This window comes from Periplaneta americana, chromosome 10, assembly GCF_040183065.1.
Source record: "Periplaneta americana isolate PAMFEO1 chromosome 10, P.americana_PAMFEO1_priV1, whole genome shotgun sequence".
In the NCBI taxonomy this organism is placed as follows: domain Eukaryota; kingdom Metazoa; phylum Arthropoda; class Insecta; order Blattodea; family Blattidae; genus Periplaneta; species Periplaneta americana.
The window spans coordinates 175,949,929-175,971,804 of NC_091126.1; the positions used below are offsets into that span (position 1 = coordinate 175,949,929).

At 34.5% G+C, this 21,876-nt stretch overlaps 1 protein-coding gene across 3 annotated transcripts in view; it reads right to left on the reverse strand.

Moving 5' to 3' along the window:
- LOC138708183 (YTH domain-containing protein 1-like) overlaps positions 1-21,876 on the reverse strand; it is a 79,627-nt gene that overhangs the window by 14,689 nt on the left and 43,062 nt on the right. The window lies entirely within an intron of this gene.

Sequence of the window (21,876 nt, forward strand, 5' to 3'; positions counted from 1 at the left end):
GAAGGGGATTATATGTTCTACTAACACTTCCACTATTTATCTGTGTGCATTCAGAGTGTCCCCATTGAAGAGAACAAGCAGTTTGGGCCCCAAAACTGATACTGCCTCATACCATGACAGTCACCTTCAAACAGCATTCTTTCAAAGAGGTTGAAAGGTGAATATCACTCCCCATGCTTTCTTCATACTCTAGCATCAGGTGATTGGGAGCAAAATTGAGATTCTCCATGAACAGCATTGATCACTGGTCCATAGTCCAATTCTGGTGTTAACACGCAAACTGTAATCATGCTGCCTGGTGCTGGGGTGAGCTATGGAGAAATTGCAGGTCTTCTTGAGGTCAAATTGACATCCCAGAGCCTTCACCTGACATTCCTCACACTCACAGTGACCTTCCTGACTGTTTCCAGATGATTTCTGGTCCAGATTGTGGTCATTTGGAGATATCATAAGACATGGAGAATCAGAAACCTGTCATCCCTGGTGGTTACAGATGATTCCAGTCATCTGTAGTAGGTACCCAGTTCAAAGAATCGCCTCAAGACACAATCAATGCTTCCAAAAAGACGCACCAATGGCATCAACCACAAAAAGAATGATTCATCCACCCTTAAGAAACGCAAACATTAGAGGCATCTCAACTTATCAAATTCAAAACAGAAACTGAACATAAATGTTGATTTATGATGGAAAATGTGCCAAACATTGATAATTCATCAACAGAGGCCACTGTCTTCAGTATTATTTGTATTTATCCTGGTAATAATGAACAGTTTGACTCTTAGACATTTTGTTTTTGCAGCATTAACTTCCCATGATTGTACGAGAAGTTTCAAAGAGAATGGCAGTTACGTAGACTTTCGCCTCCCCCCTACTACCTTTAATGCACAACACAATGTCAATACGGCAGTTGCTGTCGTCTGCGATACAACAAACTTTTCTGTTGATTTTCGAGTTCGTCATTTTTTCCGGTTATAATATGCTTATTTAAGTTGTGTTAACTCTCACTAGTGGTTTTATATTTTATTTTATCAGTCTTAGTATTTATTTTATTATTGTAAATATTTTTGTTTTATCACTATTATTATTATTATTATTAATGAATTATTTTGTATTATAATCTTTGTAACATTTCTGTCACGATTATTCTATTATTATTATTATTGTTATTGTTACTCTTATTTCTATCATCAGCATTATTATTTGATCTCTGTAAAATTTATGTAGACTACTGGACTGTACCCGAGCACGAGCATATGCTCATTTCGGGTACCTATTCATATGTATTCATTTCAAATGTAAATTTTAAATAAATTTGAATTTGAACTGTACAAATGTAAAACTTGAAAGGTTTTATTGCTGGTCTGTGTTGTAAAATCACAAAGCAGGCAGCCTGGCATTTAGGAGTGGAAAGTGGCTCAAGGGGTTGCATTTTATGATCACTTAACGTCATATTCATATCCAAAAATGTTGAATACGTCTTTCCTTAGTCATAAAAGCTGGTCAATTCAATAATACTCTCTCTCTAAATTGATGGTTTACTGACAATGATTCGGCTTTTACGAAGTGATTCACTTTTTTTGCAGGTCAGTGTGTTCTATCTTGTTTGCCTATTACTAAAAATTATCGTCATACCAAAATAGATTTCCTAGTTTTCCTATAAGAGTTGGGTGTAGGAATACACAGCTCAAATCTATCCACATGGTTAGGCACGCACAATCAGTCCTTGGATGGAAAAAGAGAAATAGTGTGTCTGTTTACATTGATGAGTTTCACGAGGGCTGAATTTGGGATGGATCCTTACATTCTGTTTAGGTCCATTATATGCCCTATATACGATGATTGTGTATGTCTGATGGATGGCCTGGGTGGCATTCATGAACCCGAAACTGACAGATGGGCCACCCTTCCTGGACCTTGCAAGTAAGGTCCCATTGGCTACTGAAGAGCTCGAACCCAGAGACTCAACCCTTAGAACCTAGATCAGCATTGGAAACCTGTACTATCCCAGAATAATTTTACTATTACTGATAGAAGAAAAGAAGGGAAAGTGGAGAGTGTTGGCAGAATGAAAGACAGAAACATGAGTACCCTGAGAAAACCATTTGCGAAGTCTGTTTTGTCCATCACAAGTTCCACCCAGACCTAACCAGGGATTGAATGAAAGCCACAGATGCGCCATGCGTGTACATTATCATGGTACTTCCTTAGAGGTCAGTTAAACCAAAGCTAAATTCAATTTACTGAAAATCTTTAAAATATGTACGAAAGAATATCTTAAAACATAAAAATGTACTGCAACATGGAAACATTTCAAAACAAAGCAAAACTCTACTTCTGCATGCTATTAAAGTGCACTGAAATATTATGAATAAAATACAGTGCTCAACACAACATACATGATAATTCTAAAACAAGTCAGTAGCAACGATTTTATCTCTTAATTCAAATATCAAGTATATGTTGGAGAAGGAAATATGCATAAATATTCAGGTATCAAAATTCTAACTGAACTCTGTATATGCATGTGTGTGTGTTGGAGAGAAGGAGAGAGACACAGATGGAACAATGGAAAAGAGAAAAAGAGAGAGAGACTAGCAAGACATCCAGTCCATGAAATCTCTAATCGATGGCTAATTTGTCGTGTGTGTTGTATCACAGCATCTATTGTCCATGTTCTTTATTTTATTTTTGATAATGAATGAAAAATGGTGAAATAACAGCAGGGGAAACGGGAATCCAAGAAATCCTGCTCTAAACGCAATCTTTATTCATTACAAATTCCCTTACAGATGGTATTTTATCTGGATTTCTAGCATGAAAAACTGACAAAGCAGTCACTTGTAACAGAGTCATACTGAACAGAACTGATTCAACTGAGAAAATAGGTTGTTCGAGTGAAAAACAACATTAAAGATTAAAAGAAATTAATTAAATATAACACATCAAAGCTTAAAATCATAAATGCCATGCAAAAATTGATTGAGACTAAAAGATTTAATTCTAATTATCCTAAAATGCCATCACACATTATATAGACATGTTCAAACTGTTGCTTATGATTAGAGACGAGAATTTCATGCACTATAAAATCCCAAAATATGCATGCATTCATGCACTATCAAACTATGAAACATGCAAGATCAAGCAAAAAATACATTAAAACATGCACTTTCATGTTTGTTCCAAATTTCTTATTTCACTTCACTTCACTTTTTTTTGCACGCTAACGACTAACAACATTTCTAAATTGGTTTCTGTGCTTGTCAGGCAATATGTTTGTGTAGGCAGAGAATGACCTCTCTACATCGCAAGAAGTTATGGGTGCAAACTTAAATGAACATATTTGTGACAGTGTCAGGTCAAATTCTTCATTCAAGTTTTCACCACAAATAACATAATTCACTGAACAAAAGAATCCGTAGTCTGGTTTCGCGTTTATGACACTGTCCAGTTTATTTGAAAGAAGTTTTGTAACGTTTTACAAAGAACAACCGTCATAGAAAATATTCGGAAACAGAATAGCAGTGCTTACCTCTTTACTGCAATAATCTCAAAATACGACATCTTCATATGATCTAATAAAATTTTTTCCTTTAATTCACTATGCAAAGAGTATACTTTTGGAACCTTTATATTAGAACCATATTAACACATGCAAACAGAATTAACAAGCAAATTAACCACTTACGAAGTTCACACACTGCTAAGACAGTTTAGTGAATGATTCCAATTTTAGAAGAATCTAAATTGGTACTGGAAAAGGAAGAGAGTGAGAGAGAGTATTTGCAACCTCCCTGAAAGAGGGTGCTTTTGACCCAAATTATTTGTCGGCAGTTTCCCTGAACCTTCTATATTTCCTCTCTACTATTCTCAAAATATCCAATGCAATAAATCCATTTATGACATGCAGTCTGTAGAGGGTCGTTGGTAAAGTGTTGTAAAAGTGAACTTCCATCATTGTGAAAATCTTAACATTTTATTTCATTTTTCTGTTATTTATTTATTTTTTCTTTTTCTTTTCCTTCGTCAATCATGATTCCTGAAGCTAAAATAAGGGACATATAAATCGAGAAACTGTGGTGTCTACTCAAAACATTAAAACATGCATTTAAACTGAATATTGTGTATATTATATGCATGATTAAGCTAAAAATTGCTTGAATATGCATTATGCATATGGATGGTCTATGGCGAGTCCTCGGCATCAACCCCTTTGATTTGATTACCTGGTTGGGTTTTCCCGAAGTTTTCCCCAACCAAAAGGCAAATGCCAGGTAATATTTTGGCGAATCCTCGGACCTCACCTCATCTCACTACATCTCGCCAAAATATTGTAAAAAATTGCACAAAATTGTAGAAAATTACTAAATTGTAAAACTATAAAAATTTGTAAAAATTGTAATTGTAATATTGTAAAATTTTGACGTGTTCCACATCTTAAAGCTTCATTGCTCATATAAGATCTATGGAATAAAATGAATGAATGAATGAATGAAAAAAGGCGAAAACATGCAAATATGCACAGAAAAAGTACACATATTTGGAACCAGAAAGTAATGAAATGGATAAGTACTACGTTTGAGCTATGTCCCATGTTCCTATAAAAACATGCATTTGCATGAAATTCTCGTCTCTACTTACGATTTTTATCTTTCTTCTTTTGTTATGGAGAAGGGGTCCAAAGGCAGGAACTGTAGTTTCTAGTGGGCTTACTGTGCTTTACCTCCCTTTTCGTAGAAAAAATGCTGACATTCAAATGGTCATGCTCATATGACTCAGCTATGTTGTGCCATCTGTCAATTCAGCTAGCACCTCTTTACAGTTATAATGGAGACCCACTGCAGTGTCCTTCAAACTCCCAAAGGCGTACAACTCCCCACACTGATGCTAACATCTTTTGGGTAATGCCACTGTGATGATGATGATGATGATAGTGAACATTGAAATGGAGGGTGATGGTGAAAAAGAAACTCAGGAACCAAGCATGGCTTTGTCCACCATAAATGCAGGGATTCGAGGCCATACTCTGCCAAGATTATATTACAATTGAATAGTATGCCTTGTTGCTGAGCAGTACTACTTGCGTTTTATTCCATTTAGTTATCGAGAAAAATTGTTACATTTAACAAACTATGCCCCAGAACACAAAATGTATTCTGTGGCTGTGTATTAGAGTTCAGTTAATTTCAATGACTACATTACTTGAAATATTACCAGTAGAATTCTTCTTACCTGGCAACTGTAAAGGCTCGTCTCCACTATTAAAAATTTAACAAGATGTTAAATGTTAAATTGTTTACCGTTAACATCCCAACATGTTGATTGAACATGTTAATGCTAATTTCATTTAACACTTTGTCCACACTGTTAAACATGTTAAACTTGTCTTTCTTTGCATAGTCCACCACAAACAGTCTATGAGATTTTAATATAGTCTTTTATTTTCAAACCTTGGACAATGGACTCAGATGATGATCTGACTTTTGTAATTGCCTCTATTGCTTGTTACAAGGCTTTGAAAAGGAAGAAAATGAGAATGTGGATGTGGCAATATCTTAGTAAAAGACACTATGCAGGATACATTCTAAACGAGCTTAAAGTTGAATACAGTATCGATTTTAATATAGTGCTGCAAAAATACTTCCTGTTACATCAAAGAAAGACACAATTTAAGAGAAGCAATTTCATCTCAATTAAAAAAAATTACAGCGCGATTGATTATCATAGGACCTACGACATGATAGATGTTAAAGGAGTGGGTAATAACGTATAATTATTCTTTCCGAAGTTTTACGAATGTTAACATACATCACCAAATACGACCATTACTGACGTCAACATAGCATTAACGTTTAGCGTACGATGAGAGTGCGAAAACTCTCTATTGTATTCTGGAGAACAATTAAATAATAATTCCAGTTCTCTAAAACAGTCGGCCTTCTTAGTTTTGCCCGTGTATTCTTTTGCAGACACATCCCACAAACAAGGCCTTTCCATCAGTGCATTAATTTTATTCTAATGTATTTTCGTTCGTCCACTCCATTACTTCAAACAACTTACAGCCAACACCAACGACCAATGATAGTATAAAAATGATCAAGATACGCGCCACAAAATCGGAACTTATAGTTGTTGCTATGGAAACTGTACGAAATTTTCCGAACTGTACCGACGCTGCACGAGCAAATGAATTGACTTCACATGTTTTCCATTTCTGCTGGAAAACAAGCCAACATGTTAAAAGTGTTAAATTCAACCTACTTAGTTAACATGTAAAGTCAATTGAGACTTGAAATGTCCATATACATGTTAAATTCAACATGTTATATTTAACATGTTGTTGTTAAATGTTTAATAGCGGAGACGCGCCTTAATACAAAGCCAGTGCCGGGCAACAGATTTTACTGGTTAACTCTACAGAAGTGCCGTAATCCTGCAATTGCTGTTAGATCGCTAACTGGCTATTTTGAAAGCTTTTAAGGACTGAGACCATAAATTATAGCTGTTCTACCATATGCCAAGCGGGCAAGAAAAGTACATATTACTTATATAACAGCTATTTATGTACTCAAAAGCAGCATGTAACATTGGAAATTTTTGGCTATGTCAGACTCAGTATGTACTGTATACTGCACATCTACAGTATATGGTATATAACAGAAATCTGTGAAGTGAACACAGATTTTTACACACTTTAAAAATCGCAGCTTCCAGTCTCACTTCCTGATGAAAAGTTAGTGATCTAGATGGCTGTTCACACATCGGTACAAATGCCATGTAGCAGTGGTAACTTCAGGTAACTCATTGAAAATTTTAGGTCGTTGCTTTCATTTTTAGCTTATTTACAGACTGTCATATTTTAATTTTTCTTTCTTTTACTCAGAGGTGCCATTGTTTTGGATTTACTGGTTATTTGGGTGCTGGATACGAGGAATTCCAATGTATAAGGAATACAGATGTTTGTTTACTATATTAAATGCAGCAGCATTTGCACTGTCAGGTAATGTCATCAAAACTGTCCCATATCCAAGGCCATGCACTTGGCACAAGCGATATTCAGTGCTAAACAGCCATCAGAGTGACTACTTGTTTCTAGTGAAGTTTAAATAGACAGAAACAACATAAAAAGGAGAAGACTAAGTTCTCAATGGACTGGCCATATTGTTAGGTCAAATGAAATTGTATTTGTTTATGCTGCTGATAAAAATATTTTTGGAAGAATTGATACATTAAGAAAACATTTATTGCCTTAGAAACAGCAACTAACATAATGAGTTTGAGAATTAATAAAACAAAAACTAAATATGTGACGTCCACTGCTGTGGAGTAATTTATGGTTAGCATATCCAATCATGAAATGAGTGGACCCAGGTTCAAATCCTGGTTGGGGTTTTACCTGAAGTTTTTTCCCCTCAGTGAATTCAAATGGAATTGGTGGGTAACTTAGAACATTGGACCTCAGATACATTTCAACTTCATTTATCATCTTTCAATAATTTCAGGCTGATTGAAGATGCAGCGGTTATAGTACCGTGATTTACACACAGGTTGAATCTGAGGAAGCTGCAAAAGCCCCAGGGGGACAGACGGGCTTTCATAGTGGACTATTGTTAAGACCTGGGTGATGTGCAGCTGAATCTACATATGGCACCACATACTGTAGTCAATCATAATGTCTACAGTAATGCGATTTTCGAAACTGATCAGGGTCACTGACTTAGAGGAAACTGCCTACTGAAGAATGCACCGGAAAGAATGTTGAATGAGAGAAGAGTTCGGGGCAGAAGAAGATATCAGATGATAGACGACATTAAGATATACGGATCATATCAGGAGACAAAAAGGAAGGCAGAAAATAGGAAAGATTGAAGAAAGCTGGGTTTGCAGTGAAAGACTGCCCTTGAGCAGAACACTGAATGACTGATGAATATAGGATGCAGCAGTGATGTATTATTTATTTATTGGGTTATTTTACGACGCTGTTTCAACATCTAGGTTATTTAGCATCTGAATGATATGAAGGTGATAATGCCGGTGAAATGAGTCCAGGGTCCAGCACCGAAAGTTACCCAGCATTTGCTTGTATTGGGTTGAGGGAAAACCCCGGAAAAACCCTCAACCAGGTAACTTGCCCCAACCGGGAATCGAACCCGGGCCACCTGGTTTTGCAGCCAGACGCGCTGACCGTTACTCCACAGGTGTGGACAGCAGTGATGTAATACCGTGAATTGCCTACAGATGGCACTGATCTGAGGAAGCTATATAAGTCCCAGGGAGGCGGAGATATCTGGTTCCATCAGATTGAATTGGTAGAAGGCACCAAACATCGAATCATAATATTTACAGTAATGCGGTCCTGAGAACTTCAACGATCATCCAAAAATAAGGGGGGGTCAGCACAGTAAGCTACAGTGCAAGCCTTCAGATTCTCCTTAGTAAAAAAAAAGGTTGTATGTCGCACAAAACATAAAATATATCAAATTCAAAAAACACACATACGCATAAATAAATATAAATTTGAAAAATGTCTCTAGTTTCATATATAATGGCTCCCTAATGATATTAGCAAAGAAATTATATCGAGGCTTCCTACTATGGAAACAAAATACAAGCTTTATAAAACCCTTGTAACACAAGTATTTAAAAATGGCAGTGAAGCATGGAAATTGTCAAGACTGAAACATCTGAAACAAAGATATATTTTGGAAAATATACAGTCCAATATGTGACAAAGGAGAATGGCATGCAAGATATAACCACGAGTCATATCAGTAAACAAGTCTCCTCATGTTATAGAATCAATCAAAGACTCAAGATTGCGATGGACAGATCTTGTGCAAAGAATGACTGAGTATGAAATCCCCAAGAAAGTCATGGACGGTAAACCTGGAGGAAAAAGGAATGTGGGACTCTCAAGGTTGTGATGGAGTTTGGAGGACATGAGAAATCTTGCAATTAAAGAATGGTGGATGGTTGTCAAAAATGGGGAAGGCTGGAGACGTTTCTGGGGAAAACTGCTGCTGCTGGTGTAATTCGATGATTACACTTATACACAGTACCAGTACTTAACAATCACCAAAGTCAAGGAGTGAATTCAGTAAGGTTTGGAAATGTGTAGAAAGCCAGGACTCCCTTAACCACAGATTACCAAATTTGGTTAGTATTACATTTCTAGTGAATAATATTTGACCTCTGTTTTACAGAAGAATTAGAATTAATGCTATAAGTAATGACTGAAGCCGGATGGTCTATGGCGAGTCCTCGGCATCAACCCCTTTGATTTGATTACCTGGTTGGGTTTTTCCGAGGTTTTCCCCAACCAAAAGGCAAATGCCAGGTAATATTTTGGCGAATCCTCGGACCTCACCTCATCTCACTACATCTCGCCAAAATATTGTAAAAAAATTGCACAAAATTGTAGAAAATTACTAAATTGTAAAACTGTAAAAATTTGTAAAAATCGTAATTGTAATATTGTAAAATTTTGACTTGTTCCACATCTTAAAGCTTCATTGCTCATGTAAGATCTATGGACTAAAATAAATGAATGAAAGGAATGACAAAGAAGGAAGTCCTTTTCCTTCACCACAGATGGAATTTGCTACTTCCATTGAACAAAGCTGAATTAAGACTTTTGGCCAGAAACAGGGAGTCAGCAAGTTCCCAAACAGAAGAGAGAAGTGAAAACTTTCCAGCGGCGAAGCTCTTAGAAGGCTTTTGTCATTATAATCTAGTAATGGTATAAGTACGTAATAACAATATATCGTAACATTTGGTTTCACTTCGATCCTTCCACACATTATATTCACTTTTTGACAGTTATTCCACTGCGAGAGGCTTGTGGCAAAAGCCTCATAGTGATGCTCACAGATAGCAGCTCTCGCATGTTTCGTGTCACAAAAAATTTTGATAGAAAAGCCAAGAAACATCTGCTCTATAAAAAGATATAAGGTAAGCAGATTTTTTCAGCCTACCCAATATTTACACCTTAGCTTCGCCATTGAAACTTTCATGTTTCAATTACACAGAATATAGGTTTAGATGGGACACAGGGTGAGCAAAGTTTTGCTATAACATCATATAACATCGCTGATGGCATCTGACACATTCGAAGGGAAAGTGTTATTACAACGAAAATATAAGGCAGTGTGATGACTGGTTGGAACTTCATAAGCGACACCAATAAGGCACCGCTTATGAGGCAACTAAACCAGAAGATAATGGGGTAAGGTGGCCAGTTCCTTTCCCCTCCATTGCACACATTGCTGACTAGTAACATAGTTAACTTATCAGACTTGAGACATATGCAACAATTTTACTGTTTTTCCTCTGACACACATCATCAAGTGAGATGTAGTGCCTGATAACAGATGAATTGATCATTGTTAAAAGGTGCTAAGTCATTTTTCCAGTATTGAGATTATCATAGACAATGGTTTTTCTCGCTTAATAATTGCAAAGTTATATTTCTGTTGTGTTTATGCATCCTTCACCATAGTAACAGTAAGCCAGAAAGTATAATAGGTTTGTTTAAATCCGCTATTAAACCCAGAAAAAAATCAAGAACTCCATCAAAATGTCCATTTCGTCAAGAATTGACTTATTGTCTTTTAACACTGACCAGCCAGAATCTCAACCAGAGGCTATGGCAGTAAGTGTGGAGTGAATAAAAATATGTGACTTACATTTCATGTGTCTATGTACCCAACAGAAAATAATTATGTAACATAGTGGTATGGTATAGTGAAATTTCTTCACCATTTACAACACCCTGAAGCAAGAAAAGGAAAGCAGTTGTGAAAATTACAAGTTTGTGTTAATATCCAACAAGATGCGGATATTGTAAGACTCTTAAAAAAAACTCCACTCGTTTAAAATGCACGAGCACATGAAGATTATAAAAAAAACTACTTGCAGTATGAACACCAGCAGTGAATGGAAGTAAGATTCAATTTACATTATGGCTATTTTAATGTTATTGGTCAATGGACATTATGGACAATTTGTGTGATTGCATGAAAACAGATTTTGTAAGCATTAAGTGATGTATCTGCCCTTTTTACATAACTTGTTACGTATGCTACATTTTAATCGATTTTCTCACTGCTACTGAAAATAATTGGCTGAAATAATTACTAAAATTAAAACAGTTCTTCAGAGAGCTAACATGCTATCTAACATGAAAAGTGACTATTCACATTAACTTACAGTGTTTTATTTAGAAAAATCAAATTCCTTAGGGGCTCAAGTAGTCATATCATTAGGGATAACCTAAATCATCATTGTTCCCATTTCTTAATGTAATATGTAACATCAATGCTGGATACATTCGCAAATGTAATTAATGTTACAAGTCGTCACAAAATTTCTTATAGTGAACTGCATTCATGTAAACGAAACAACTCTCTACACTACGCAATATTATGGCCATTTTCAGGTATTTCTAAATATGCATTAAAACAAGTCATGTTCGTGTTCTGTCCTACTAACCGTTTCTAATTTTAGAACCCTTTATCAAAAATACTATACTAGTAAATACAAGATGGACAGAGGTATTATGTTCAAAACTGAAAAAGTAAAATAAATGCAAAGTTCGAACAATGATCCCTGGCATTGGAGCAAATTTTTCTCCTATAATATTCATTAATAACCATTGCTTCCTATTACCGAGCAATTCCCTGTTTCATTTCAAATTCTGCTGTGAGAATATTGAGAAAAACAAATGTTTAGCAGATGCAATAGCATGATCCCAAGAATCAGTTCTGTGGATTATCATTGGTTATTAAGCACTGATTACAAAAATTCGAGTGCCCTATTAAATATTAGTACTGAATGCTTCATGAAAAAATGTACACCTATAGAACTAATGAACAGTCACAAATACATTTTATTTTATTTTTGTTTTGGTTATAATTCCAGTGGTTAAATTTTAGGAACTTTCTTAATAACCAATTTAAACTTAAAAATATAGTATGAAGTATTTCTGGAGATATAGTTATGAAGCATGCACATTACGTGTTGCTTCACATTCTCATTACACAATTTAGTATTGTGATGGTGAAAAAATGGATTTCAATGCACATTATTTTAAGAATCCATGCCCCCAAAAAATAATAATTCGGCCAATCAACTCTGTGTTTGTATAACAAAGAAAAAAAAACACGCACGCACATCCCCCCCCCCCTTGAAGTTATTTAAGGGTAGATTTCTTGCCTTTTCTTCTGTCTATGACTTTCATAAAAACAACTACATTAAAAAAAAAAACTCATCATATTTCATGTTCAAATAAAGTCTCAGATATTGAATACTAAAAAAAAATCGATTCACTGTACATAGGTAGGAGACAGTCTGACATATGGAATGCCATGAACCACCTTTTGGTATTAGGAATGATGAAAACATATTTCCATCAAAATATCGATTCACATTTTCTCTTACATTACATTCTTCATAATATGTATATATGTCAGAGTTAAATCTATGTATGTACACTAAAGAAAAAATTTTAAAATACAAAAATGTCTTATCAAAATAATTCTTAATCTCACACATGGGGCATTCTCACGGAACCCATCACATTTCTTTCCCCTGCATAGATTTCTGTAATGGCTTGTAACTTGAAAAATGTCCCCTGTGCAAGTATTATAAGGCTATTACACCCAGTTATCCATCCCAAACAGAGGTCGATGAATCATGAATCCGATTATAAAAAAACACATTGCATTGAAAAGTACATTAAAGAATGTAAACACCTCCCATACAACAGTTTCATATAAGTACACAGTGTCACTACAGAAGTGGTCTAGGTTTGTCCAAGAGTTTTAGGCTTTGCCATGGAATGGGTGATTTTTTTGCTTTGAATTTGCCGTTTTAAAGAAGTTCAATGTGGCACTATGAGAACATTCAGGAAAGAAGAACAGTGAATTGCCAATGCTTCTCAGATGAACCTTGGAAAATAAAAATTGATTTTGTTTTATTATTCATAGCACACGAAGATTTAGACAGGGCCACTAACACACCTGAAAAATCAATCTCCCGACAATTTCTGTTGATGCCATTTTTGGGTTCCAAAAGTGACGAGTTTCATGAAAATGAGCCATATACACGAGCACAAAAACAAAAGTCGATTTTCAAGAAAAAAATTTTCTGCTTATGAAGACCTATCATTAAAATATAAGTTTGAAACCTTGTGACACATTTCTTCGAAAATAATCTCCGTTGAATAAATTGATCAATAACCAACCACCCATGTAATTTACATTAGACAGTAACAGTTTCAATTTACATTGGTTTCTCAGAGATCACACTGTTGCAAAATTACACAAGAATTTTTCTTCTACTGATAAAGAGTTATAAAATCATTATGGATTTGAAGTCTTTGCATTTCTAGTACTTTTGCACCAACAGTTCAACATTTACAAGGCTTGATAAAGATTCATCATTACAGGCGATATCCACATACCTTCACAATACTACTACTTCTGATTACTTCAAGAAAATGAGCATGATACCTACTGAATATTAAATGCGTTAAGTTGTGTAGGGTGGAAATAAAGTTATAAACAATTAAGTTTACTTTATGAAGAAAACAAACCAATATTTCTGCAATGAAAATTTGAATAAAATTTTGTCCATAATGTGGGACAAATATGAGGACGTTCAGATTTAAACTTTTATAGTAGTTCTTAATAACTGGGAACAGAATTATATGCTACACATATAAGTCATTTGTTATCTCGTGAACTCTACCTGCATGTTTTTTTTTTGGGTTATTTTACGATGCTGTATCAACATCTAGGTTATTTAGCGTCTGAATGATATGAAGGTGATAATGCCGGTGAAATGAGTCCGGGGTCCAGCACCGAAAGTTACCCAGCATTTGCTCATATTGGGTTAAGGGAAAACCCCGGAAAAAACCTCAACCAGGTAACTTGCCCCGACCAGGATTCAAACCCGGGCCACCTGGTTTCACGGCCAGATGCGCTGACCGTTACTCCACAGGTGTGGACACCTGCATGTTGAGAGGAAGAAGGAAGTGGACTGAGAAGCTACCCTCCCACTTGTAGCTAGCAAGTTCTCTTACTCCCACCATAAGGTTCTTACTATAAGCTACGGTACACACTTGCATTTGGTTTTACAAGATAACGAATATCTTACACAGCTCATAATGCTTTCAACAGCATTGCACTCTTATCAACAAATGATAGGCAGATGTTAATAGTGATTAGAAAATCAAATGAATGCAATCAGTGCACAGATATGATGTGAAAATGAGTTATAATAGTCTTGAATAATAAATTTTTTACATTCACAGAATACTTTGTTTTTAGGTTCTGCAGAAATATCTATATCAAGTTAGGCCCGTAACACACATGCAGAGTTTTCGCCAGTGAGAAATGTGTTGTGAGAAAATGAAAAAATTGATAACATGGATTCAAATGGACGTCCACACACTGGAAGAGATTCTTGCTCGAGGCAAAAACCTCGCGCAAGTTTCTCGCTGGAATCAGTAACTCAGCGAATTTTCTTGACACATTTATCAAAGATGTTTGACATTTATACTCTTTATGACGATTGAATGTAGAAAAAGATATCACAGGTGGCAATGAATTGTATTGTTTTTATTTGGAAATGAGGAAAGATGGCTGATAATTGCAGTCAGAAACTTATCGAACTTGTACGATGTCACCCGTAGGCCTATTTTTATGATACACGGGATGAAAACTATAAAAACACGAAACTTAAAGACGAAATCTGGAGATAAATATCAGATTATCTGAAAATAAATAGGGCTATATTTTATTTTGATGCGATTTAATAGTATTGATTAAACATTTGAAATAATGTATCTGTATGTCTTAACAGTTTACGTAATTTTAATCAGAATATAGCAAAGAATTCTCTATCATATCATGAATGGCAAAAAAAAAAAAAAACTGTGGTCCATTGAACCTGAAATAACGCCTAAACGTATCATCATTCAAATTGAAACCAGTGTCCAAAACTCGCCCTTATTTTCGTAAGATACAATGTGATTTTCAGATATTTCTGGCTTTAATGTTAGGCCTACTTCTTCTTTTCATGAACAAAATATGTTCATGTAACTCCATTTCCTCATCATCTGAATACTCAGATTCAACATAGCATTCGTACGTAATTTGTAAGTACGACAATATACTTACAGGTTATATATTTAAGTACGACAATATACGTAAATACATAACCTATATTTCCCTCAACGAGTGATTACTATAATCAGAAAATTGCTTTCTGCATGAAGGCAGTGCATAGATGATCATAGCGAGGTGTGATCTGTGATAGTGAGAACTCGTCAAGTGTGTGGAGGAAGGCTCTTCACCTCTTTCTCACAACACATTTCTCACTAGCGAAAACTCTTCAAGTGTGTTACGGGCCTTACTGAAGTCTCTTTTCTGACAATAGACTGATCAGTACCAAAATTTTGTGCAACTGCATCTATCATACATAACAAAACTCCAGTGTTTCAACTGAGGAAATATTAGATGAAAGTGGTACTCAATTAGTAAGTTTTTGTACCACTAGCCGAACAATCAGGTATGTTGAAAATTTTAGTATGCAACTAAAAGAAATGTTTTAAAATGTCATATGAACTCCATTTTTTTTTAGAAATATATTACAAACAAGTGAACTGCATTGTCGAACGAATTGAAGTAAAGCCTTGGCCTGATGAGTCTAGAGTGCTAGCTGTTAGTAAAGCGAGAGGGGGAGATAGAGATCTGAGCACATTGTCACATGATCCTCTGCAACTATACCACCAAGCACTCTACTCTGAGAAATATTTTCTTTCCAACAGCGAGTATTTTGATTTTCACCACTGCCCCAGCATTCTGCTTCCTCTAGAAGTAAATGAGCTGAAACACTAAATCACTTTCCTATCACAGACACTGACCAATTGTATTGAGTGAAAGATAAGGTATACAGTTGAACCCTGCTTTTGCATTCTCGCAATTAATGTTTTCTCGTCATTTGCCGTACTCTTTTCTTGGTCCCTTCAATTTTCCTATTATTATAATATATTTTTTACTCTGTATCTGCGATGTCGTAATTTAAAACTTCCCGCAATTTACATTGTTTCCACCAAAAGGAGAAAAATGGCGCCCATGCAAAAATCTGAACATAAAATTGCAACTACCAACGTAAATTTCGCTATAAATATCGTCAATATATGCACATTCAGGTATAAAAAATTTTGTGACCACGTGTTTATCTCATGAAGGATCATGTGATCACTGCTGAGGAACAAACTGTGAAGGGGATTCTTGACACCCATCTCCAAGATAACAGTGCTGATACTAGTGATGGTGATGGTGTTAATGAAGGTGATGATCATGACAGTGTTTGTGTTCCAACAATAGCAGATGTAGTTGTAGCATTCAAGACTGTGAGAAAGTATCTTTCTGCTACAGGAGACAATTCAATTTTTTATAAACTGAAGAAGAAAAGAAATAGAAAACTTGAGATAAAAAAGATGTAAATAATATTAAACTTCTTCTATAAGAACAATTAACATCGTGTTTCATTTTGAAATGTGTGTGTAGGCCACATATTTTGAGATTTTAAAGCGATTAAAGTAATATATATGATAATTTATATATTCTAAATTAAATATTTAATAATAGTAATACTTGATATAGTCGTGCATTTAAAAATTTCCAAGCATTGATCACAATTCATTCTATGTACTGAACATTATAGCCTTAATTTTCTTGGCATGTATAAATTATTTCCCAAAATTTACACCATTTCTTTAGGGTCCCTTGAAATATGTACAATTGAGGCTTGACTGTATAAAACCATGGTGGTGGTGGTGGTTGTGGTTGTAATGGTGGTGGTGAAGTGGTAGAATACTGGCAGAAGGTACAGAGTACTCCTCGAAAATCTGCCACAAACAATGTCTCTGATCAGCACGAATTCCACTTGCACTAATTGGAATTTAAAAAAATGTTCTCTAGTAAGGAAAATCAATGCCAGCAAAAGGAATGAAATGTTACAGAAATATTTTTGTAACTTTAGATGAAAGATTTGTTGTGAGAATAGAACTATTTTTTTCTTCACTCACACACATTTTCAACTATTGTAAAGTGAGTACAAATATTAACCATCACAAACACAAGGAGAAATAATAACATAAATTTAAAAACGTAAACTTTCTAAACTGAAGGAAGTTAGATCTTGTGTGGAACACTACAAAAAAAAAAAAAAAAAAAAATTAACTATTGTACTGTAGAATACAGTTCAAAACAGATCAGGAAGCCAGAACTTTGATGAACATTCGTTCAAATGACAATTGCATTACAATTTTCTACATAGGAAAATAAATTAATATATAGTATGTTATGAATTATGAAGAAAAGAGAAGTGCTTAGAAATATTCTCTATGCTTATAAGATTCCTTAATTTTACTAAAATTAGCAATTATAAGGCTTAACATAAAAAGTGAATCCAACTCTTCCCAATTTGGTACATTTAGCATTCCTGTGCAAAGAATCATGTCTATTTACAACAGACAAATCTAAGCTACAAATAATTTTAATATCAATATATATGAGGCTCGACATTTTATTCAGGACATGGTCATAATATGAACTGAAGAAAAACAGGAAGTACTGTCTTTCCTATGCATAAATATAAAATTAACAGGACGTACAAGACACAATGTCATATAAATGAAAAGTTAATGTTTTCAAATTACATATGAACATACCAGAGATTACTATTAATGTCAGAGAAAAACGAAAACCATCACAATGCATCAATGATCAACCTTGTTTTGACTACTGAAAGAATAACACATCCTGTATTAAGTCACAATTTTGGGAACTGACTCAACATGTCAAAGACATTGCATGAACACGACATTTTATGTTACTTTAAGAAATCCATAGTCAGGAATCTGAACTTAAAATAATCAGTTTTCTGTATTAGTAAACAATGAACTGCTGCTGAACAGGTTTACAAAAAATATTAGTTTCTCGGAAATACAGTCGGTTAATTTTATGTTAAGGTTAAATATACAAATATATTAGAAGGAAATTTATGGCTGTTAAAGCATTTATATGTTCAAACATATGCACTGAAATTAAGTAACATGAAAATAAACCAACGGGATGCAATTACTCACACACTTGAAATAAATCGAGGCTAGTATAAAAAGAAAGCAACACTGGTATTTCAAGTGAAAAAAAAAAATGTATATAGAAAAACAGCACATTTACCATCTTAGTCATCACCACTAAAAATAAATTTACATACTTGCAGAAATGACTACCTTTTAGTAGCACATCCAATGCAAAAATGTTGTATTATTATGAGTCCAACAGACCAAGCAGTCATATTCTTGTCAATGTTAATAACTGAACAAAACCATTTAAGTTACTAAAATCTATACTAATAATAAATCTGTAGCCAAATTTTTTCTGGTAATTTTCGATTTTCCAAAAATAATTTGTGTTAACATGTATAATTAACCATCCTGAAACCGAAAATCGCTTTTTTGAAATTTCTGTTTGTATGTCTCTCTGTATATTTGTTGCCTTTTCATGCGATAATGGCTGAACGGATTTTGATGAAAACTGGAATATAAATTAAATTCGTTGTAACTTAGATTTTAGGCTATATGGCATTCAAAATGCGTTATTTAAAGGGGGGGGGGTTATAAGGGGGCTTGAATCAAATAAATCGAAATATCTCTCTTATTATTGACTTTTGTGAAAAATGTTATATAACAAAAGTTTCTTTAAAAATGATTTCCGATAAGTTTTATTCTTTGAAAAATTTTGATAGGACTGATATTTAATGAGATAAATGAGTTTTAAAATTGAAATAACTGCCATCTAAGGCGGTGTAATGAAATAAGCAAATGACTTCGTCTATAAGGGGCCTTGGACAACAACAATCGAAAGCTATGAAATATAGCCTACCGAGAATGTTTCTGTGCTTGTATGAAGTAATATCGGAAGCTAAATTAACCGATTTATATAATTAATTATTTCACCATTGGAAAGTGTAGTTTCTCCAGATGGACATAATGCTATAATGTTATTACAGTAACCTCTGAGTGAATCGAGAACAGGTAAGATTAAAATAGCTTCTTATGCACAGAAAACTTGATAGGCTATTCTGAATATTCGTTTCCTGTCTTTCTTAAAATAATGTTTATGTACACATTAAATCTAAATGATGTCAATCTTCATTAAACTATGGTTGCATGTAATAACAATTAAGAAACATGTTAAAGAAATTGTCATTGCACCACATGAGTGGTCTCTGGACCAAAATGATAGCATTTTAATTATTTAAATACAATTTAAATTAAGTAACATATTAAACGGTTTATCCTTCTATCAATCACAAATGTTCCCTCGATCAAATGTCCTATTTTAATTATGTAATTACTTTATATTTATTTCTAACAGGTGCAGCGGAGCGCACAGGTATGGCTAGTTTTAAATATATTTACGAAACGTCTTTCAGCTGATGAGTTAAAATTTGTATATTCACCACTTAAACCTAAAATGTGTGTGTCACTGACATAATGAAAACAGAACACTTCACAAACTTTAACATGTAAGAGTTAGATAGGCAGTCAAGTCTTTACTTAACAATGCTGTTAAATAACAATGTGTATACAGTCGTGAAATATGGTGACTACGAAGAAATGAAGAGAAATACCAGAATAAAAAACTGTTTTAACAGTTACTTTGTCACAACATGTCACAGATATATAAGGGATTGAACCTCAATTTCTTGAAGAGAAGGCTACCTACCAGATGATGGAGCTGCAGCAGGCCCAAGAAGCAAATGTCACAATTATTTCAGTCATACACCACTTCCAAATCATTGGAAAATATCATAGTCAAAAGGGTTACGTAAGTTCATTCAAAGCTTTGAGTTGGTCAGGGCTCGAATATGTCTTATAGTCAAAGTTGTAATTTAGTTTCTCTGCAATTTATAAAAGCCAATCCAATGTCAGATTATCGAAGTGAATTAACACAATTTATTCAAATCCCGGCGCCGGAGAGAATTTTTCTCCGTTCCATTACTCTTTCATCGTACAATTTATTCACTTAAAATTACTCGAATTTCTTATGTGCTCATTGTTTAGCTGGTTGAGAATCTGCCATACCTGTCTTATTGCCTATTTAAAATAACTACAAACAAACCATTTAGTGTTACTCCTCGTTAAAGCCGGGATTAGTTCCTTCCAGCTCCATATTTAGGTAGAGCTATGCCCTTACGCCCGAAAAAATGTTGCGCCCCCCCCCGCCAACTAACTTATTCAAATCCTAGACATTTAGCAAACTGTTAAAAAAAGAAGTGCCATGATACAAACATTTAACATATGCTACTATCTAAAGCAGGCATCTGCAAAGTAGGACATTATATTGCAAGCGAAACACAATGAAGTAAGAGCAACTAACTATTACCATTGCTACTCTTTTGCATACGTGAAAATTTATTTTCAGCTCGAATTTTTTCTTTTCTGAAAATTTCGTCACCCATAAGAATTTGCTGCGACTAGAAGCATTTGAAATGTGGATATGGAGAAGAATGTAGCATGTGAAATGGACAGGCAGAATAAGAAACGAAGCTGTGTTGGAAAGAGTGGATGAAGAAAAAATGATGCTGAAACTGAACATGAAGAGGAAAAAGAATTGGTTGGGTCAATGGTTGAGAAGAAACTGCCTTCTGAAAGATGCAATGGAAGGAATGGTGAACAGAAGAGTTAGGGGCACAAAACGATATTAAGATATATGGATCATATGCACAAACTAAGAGGAAGGCAGAAAATAGTAAAGACTGGTGAATGCTGAGTTTGCAGTGAAAAACCTGCCCTTGGGCAGAACACTTTGAATGAAATGAATGAATCTCACTTTGTAACAAAGTTTCAGTCTTTTGAGCTATTCAGTAGTAATCAGACAATGCAATTTCGGGAAATTACTTCGAAGTCTGAACAACAATGACAATTTTGAATTACGGATGTTTTGTATGTTACAATAAATATAAATAAGTAAATTTGTAATGTGTGCATTTTCCCAAAAATGTAGATTTATTTCATGTGTGTGTCTAGGAATGAGAAAATGTTTGTGTAAATGTATGTGGATTTTACAAGGAAAGTAAACAGGAAAAATCACAGATTAAACATGTACAGTGCCAGTATCTTTAAATTATGAAAAACCAAAATGAAAAATTAAAAATCTAAAATTGTGTCTATACATTTGACATGCATACTGTGATTATTATATTATTAAACGAGTTTAATATTGTGCTTAATAAAATGATTTCCTTACTTCAATGTATAAAAAATAACTATGGGTCAGTAGGGCCCACCTTGCCTAATAAGTTACAAAAACTGGTTGCCCCAGAGAACAGTTAATCTTATGTGATCCACCATTGAATACGCGTAAATCATTGTTTGATAGAAAAAATGTCCAATTTTCGAGTTTTACAAGTATGATAATGGTAAATGTACTGTTATTCCATATAAATCACAAATTCTGAAAGGAAGGTCACAGACTGTTAACCCAACATTTAAAAATGTTGTATGTCTACAAAAGAAGGTAAAACAGAATACAGCTACAAATATCATTTCTTATGTGCAAAATCTTGTGCTGGGATTGTGTATGCCATGAATTTGCATAATTTGAGGATATGACTCCACCTTGAATCACAAAAATTGAAACCACGGAAACTGGAGGAGCACAGAAATGTAAAATATGCAAATTTAGGATGAGTTATGCGATGTGTGCAGTACTGTACTATATATTGAAGTGTTTGTACCACAAAAGGTAATATAAAAATGAAAGACAAACACGAACGAATATACACAGAATA